A 6,000-nucleotide genomic window follows, 5' to 3' on the forward strand; every position below is an offset into this window, starting at 1 on the left:
TAAGACACTTGACTGCTAACCAGAAGGCTGGCAGTTCAAACCCACCAGCCACTCCTCGGAAGGAAGGTTGGGCAATCTACTTCCATAGTGATACTCTTTCAAAAACCCAAGGAGGGGTCGCTATGAGTCTGGTCGGACTCAACCGCATATAACAACAAGAGAAGTAGTTACACTCGGGAGGGGGAGAATGATTGTAAGTGGGCACTAGGAAGCTTCTGGGAGCTGTCATAATCTGTTTCTTGATCTGGATGCTAATTACAAGTGTGTTCATTTGTGAAAATGTATCAAGCTGTACACTTATGCGCATTTTCTGTATGTATTTTATACTTCGGTAAAATGTTTTTTAAAAAAGGAAACATTGATTAAAAGTTTGGCCCAGTACACTGTAAGAGCTCATTAAGTGTTTCCTTTGCTAGGTCTATGGCTGCCTCTACCTCACTCTCCTGTCAGGTTCCATCTTGGGTTGTCCCCCACTGCCTAGGTGAGTACGTGTCATTAAAAAGGTGTCTTAACTATCGGACTCTGAGAGTGGAAGTTCCAGGCAGGTATTTGAGAAATAGCAAGTTCTTCCAGTAGGAAAAATAGATCCTAATGCAAAGTCTACTACTGTCCCTCCTTCCGTCACCCAGTGCAATATAAACAGCTTAGTATAATAACTAGGCACAAACTTTACTAAGAGCCGATCATTTTATTGGTTAAAACAAGAACTCAATTCATGAGAAAAATTGAAAACATAAGACAATATAAAAACCAAATAACAATCTGTTGTTATGAGGAACAGTCTCCCCAGTCTTCCCACCACCCACTCCTCAAAAGCAGGGTTGGGCAATCTACTTCCATAGAGATACCACCTCAGAAACCCCACGAGGGGTCACTATGAGTCGGCTGACTCAACGGCAGTGAGTTTGGTTTTTTTGTGTTTTTTTGAAGAACAGTAAGCAAATTACAAAGGACATATTCTGATTTTGCAATTCCTAGGTTGTTGGGTTTTTTGTTTGATTTTACCCCCAACTATTTGAACCATTTAAATAAGCTCTGATACACTCGCAAATGGTGCTGCCTTAAAGGGTCTTTAATTATTTAAAATTTAGAGAAAAAAAAATCTTTTCAAAGTCAAAAGTGACAGGAATTGTTGAAATCACAGAATAAACTACAGATAAAATGTGTACTTAGGTTGTAATATTTCACATTAACCATCTCAGCAAACTCAGTTTTAATTTTCACTGGTTTGTCTTTTTAATGATTTTATGCAAAGCTATAACTGCATTGATAATACTTCTGAAAGGTTACTCGAGAATTTCTTTTATGACTTTGGTCTGTCTGTCACACTGGATTTTCCACCCATTTTTAACGGGATTGGGATAAGAAATGCAAACAGAGCTAGTAGCTGTACTTAGCCTGTGGAATCTTGTGTCTAGATGGGCAGTTACTGTATCAATTACAGGATGAAAAACGACAAACCATAATCCCTTCCCCTAAAGAATCTGGAGACCAGAGAATCATCATATGCTCTGGAGCAGATAATGCAAAAATCTTTTAAGCATTATCCTTTCAACCAAGGGAGTTTTATGATTAGGGGATGTGATTTTAAACAGACAGGTTTTACATAGCTTTTAGGACAATGACACTATCCATTGTATATTTTTTAACTTGATTACAATTGACTCATTAAAATTCAGATATTCAGGAACATATAATTTTCATAATTGTTCTTTTTTTTTTTTTTTTAATCTCACTTTAAAGTTCCTGAGCCAACTTTCTACTTTTCAGGACCCTACATGGGGAAGACAGTTTGATACTCAGTCCTTCAAGGCATTCCCCACTCCTCCCTCTCCTTTCCCTGAGAAGGACAGGGGTTCCTTGAGGGAGAGGGATGCTTCATGGCCTAACAGCCTGAAGGGGGCCTCTAGTCTGAGCTACATGGCTCCTGCTCACCCAGAGGTAGGAGTAACCCTCCTCCTGGTCTTTGGGCATGAGCCTCCTACCTTCTTTATCCAATGTTGAATCTATGGCTGAGAATTTCATTTAATGATGGCTTCTGGGAGGTTGGCCCTCTCCTGATACTGGGCTCCTGCTAGAGTTGCTGACTTTCAGAAACTCTGCTATAACTTCCACTTAAGCCCTTAGTTTTGGGCTGCCTACCTGAAGCCTCTTGTTGTGGGATTCATCACACCTCTAAACCATGGCAACCTTAGGGCAAGCATGTTAATTCTTCATCCTCAGCCATCTTCTCTGCTTGCTACAGTCATGCTGAGGCTTCTAAATCTCTTCCATGACACATGAAAACTACTTCAGGTTAGACATTGCCACGTGTGGGTGGGGCAGGGAGAATGCAACAACACAAATGCTTTCTGCACTTTCTGAACCTGCTGGGCAGTGTGCGCTTCTGTTGGGATATCTATCATCTTCCCTTTCCCCTTTGTTTCTGGGCTACGGCAGCATCCTGAGCTTAATCTTATGCTTTCCTAGCTTTCCTAGCAACTGAGGCTCTCTGCTGCTTCTTCCTGTCTGACAGGAACTTCTCTTACATCACATTCTTCTTCTTTCCTACTCCAGCCTCATAGCCTGAAGGCTGGTGGCAGAAATGCTGCAGTACACAAACTAAACTAGTGAGGTAGGAGGCAGCCATAGAAAAGATACTTTTAAAATATCTTGCAAAATATTTTTAAAAATCCCTGCCATATGATTTTGACAAAGATGTCTATATACTTTCATCTATAAAGCAACCAAGTCTCAAAGGCTGGTGACAAGCTGATGCCCACATAAACTTCCAGATTCTTCCAGCAAAGGGCAGGCAATGATCAAACAGTTTTCATAAGGCTGCCTAATATACTGACCAAGTATATGCTATTATTTTTGCATATTAAAAATCCCAGACATAGTATATCTTCATCCAAAAATTTTAGAGTAACAAATGCATGAGAAACATTCTTCAACAAAGTAAAATCTGAATTCCAAAAGCTTAATTTGACCAAAATAGCAATTTTTATGCCCCTTGCCATTGCTTTTTTTTTTTTTTTTTAATTCACTGATGTTTTAGTTTTTATTAATGCCATGCATTTTGGTCTTGTAACTGAAAAACACTAGGAATGGTAATCATGTATTATTAAGTAACTGGCAGAAAATTGCATTAATGGATTAGTATAAAGATGTGCTTTAATATACCTCAGAATTTACCTTTCTCTGCTCTCAGAGTTACTGCTTTATAGTTACTAATGTTAACTCTAACCCTAATCCTACTATAGTTGTGTGTCTAAATCCAGACAGAAAATTGTATCAATGGACTAGTGTAGAGATGCACTTTAATATACCTCAGACAGAATTTATTCTACATAAGTATGCATTTCTTTCTTTGCTAGTGATTTTATGCTCATTTTAAAATGCTTTAGTATATTTAATACCAAAAAAAAAAAAAAAAAAACCAAATTCACTGCCATTGAGTCAAGTCCGACTCACAGCAACCCCTCCTTGGGTTTCCAAGGCAGTATCACTACAGAAGTAGATTGCCCAATCTTCCTTCTGAGGAATGGCTGGTGGGCTTGAACTATCAACTTTCTAGTTACTGGTCAAATGCCTTAGGTACTACACCACCAGAACACCACCAGTATATTTAATAGCTTCAACCAATACTCTTGCCACTTCTGGCTCACATGGGTCTCTTAAAGCCACGGGTTTTAATGTAATGTGTTTTCTGCCTCTTCCTGCCCCTCCCAGGTCTCTTGCTTGCAGATTGAAGCCTTTGCCTACATCTCATAAGGGATAGGCCCAGATGAGACCGGACTCTAGGACTGTCCTGACCCAGGAAGGTAAGAACTGCATCCATAATTCATTATCATACTAACATTGTCCTTAGTCACCCAAGGACAAGTTTGGGTCTTTATTGTTCTTCAAATTCCCCTCCCTCTAAATAGACGATAGGAATAGCTGACATTTACCGAGACATTATTATATGTCCAATATTTACATTTATTATCTCACTTAATCCTCAAAGCCTTTGAGGTGTGTACTACTTGTTGTTGTTAGTTGCTGTTGAGTTGATTCCGACTCATGGTGACCCCATGTGTACAGAGTAGAACTGCTCCATAGAGTTTTCAGAACAATATGGCCTTTTCAGAAGCAGATTGCCAGGCCTTTCTTCTGAGGTATATCTGGGTGTGTTTGAACCACCACCATTTCAGCTAGTAGTCAAGAGCTTAACCATTTGTACCACCCAGGGACTCTTCGTGTACTACTACCATTCTATAGCTGAGGAAAGTGAGGCTCAGAGAAGTTAAGTAACAACCTATTTCAAGCCACAGAGCTAGCAAGCAATCAAGCTGTGATTTGAGCTTATCTAATACTCTTAGCTAATAAGAAGCATGAAAAAGTTAAATGGCTTTGTCTACTGTTATAAAGCTGGTAAGTGGCTGGTCTGGGCTTCAAATCCAGATCTCATTCAATTCTAAGCCTTTGTTCTTACCCCTATAGAAAAGGGAAGACACAAGAGCCTGGATCATTCCAGATAGGCCTATAAGAATAACATAAATTCAGATGATCACAGCAAAAAATTAACCTTTAAATACAAACTGGATGGAAGGTGAGAGCTGACCAATCAAAGATTAGTTTCAGCTCACTGGATGGTGGGGCTTACCAATTGGAGAACAAGGTCTTCAGAGAGCACATGGTAGACTTGACCAATGAGACTTGTATATTATGACAAGAGGATGGTGAGACTGGCCAGTGAATAACTGAGAAATTGAATTATTTGGTGAAACTGGCCAATCAAGGAGGCACAGCTAGGCCTGTGTGTCTGAGTTGGGAACTTGGCTTCCTAATGGCAAAAGGCTGCTCCGAGCTCTGACTGGCGCCAGGGTTCCAGGAAGCAGGTCTGAAGCCATTCCTGTGCCAGCAGTAACTGCCAGCGCGCCTTTGCTCATAGATCAGCCATGAGATCAACCGTTTGAGTGACTCACCTCGTGAAAATGAGGCAGCAGTGGCAGGCCTTACTGTCTCTCTGTAAGCATTTAAATTGATTTTTCCAGTTGGTTAAATGCTCCCCTTTGTTTTTATACAGAGGCTTAGAATGTGGCTGGAGATCAGGCCAAAAGCTATTACCAGGTAAACAGCCCCTCCTGTGTAAGATCCAGAATCTGTGACCAATTAAACTGGCTCCTTGAAACCATAGCTAGAAGTCACCACCAGGGGCAACCTCACTAACAGCTAGGGAAGCCACCACCAAGGACTTAGTAAAAAGCAAACAAAAAACCCTACTGCCATCAAGTAGATTCCAACTCACAATGACCCTCATTGAGTTTCTGAGGCAATAAATCTTTACAGAAGTAGATTGCCCTGTCTTCCTTCCATGGAGTGGTTGGTGGGTTTGAACCACCAACCTTCTGGTTAGCACTCAAATGCCTTAGTTGTTGTTGTTGTTGTTATGTGCCTTCGAGTCGGACTCGACTCATAGCGATCCTTCCTTGGGTTTCCGAGGTGATATCACTATAAAAGTAGATTGCCCAACCTTCCTTCCGAGGAGTGGTTGGTGGGTTTGAACCGCCAGCCTTCTGGTTAGCAGTCAAGTGCCTTAGACTCCCTAAATCATGACAGGGACAGCCTCATCCTGAAACACCCCATTGAGTGATGACCCCACCCACCCACAAATGTCAAGAGATCACATGTCAGTTCTGGTTCTCACAAACCAAGTGTTACCTTGCTTTTGGACAGAAATGTTAGGCGCTTCAGGTATTTCCTGTGGAGAATCTCTAGGGAAGGAAAGGAGGCTCTGGCTCCTGTTTCCCTTAGAGTTTACCCTCTGCTCAAAGTTCTTTTCTACTGTTGCCACCATGTGTCACCCTGCCATCTTCACCCGCCCCCACCACACACATCCACAGTGCTGCTCCACAGTTCACACGACTATAGGCATGCCATCTTGATTTGTATTCCTCCAAAAGCAGAACCTGAAACAAGGACTTGATGGAGGTGGTTTGCTTGGGAGATGATTCCAGAAAGCAGAAGTGTGGG

The sequence above is a fragment of the Orycteropus afer genome, unplaced genomic scaffold (assembly GCF_000298275.1).
Source record: "Orycteropus afer afer isolate SDZICR_OR568_19922 unplaced genomic scaffold, OryAfe1.0 scaffold00014, whole genome shotgun sequence".
In the NCBI taxonomy this organism is placed as follows: Eukaryota; Metazoa; Chordata; class Mammalia; order Tubulidentata; family Orycteropodidae; genus Orycteropus; species Orycteropus afer.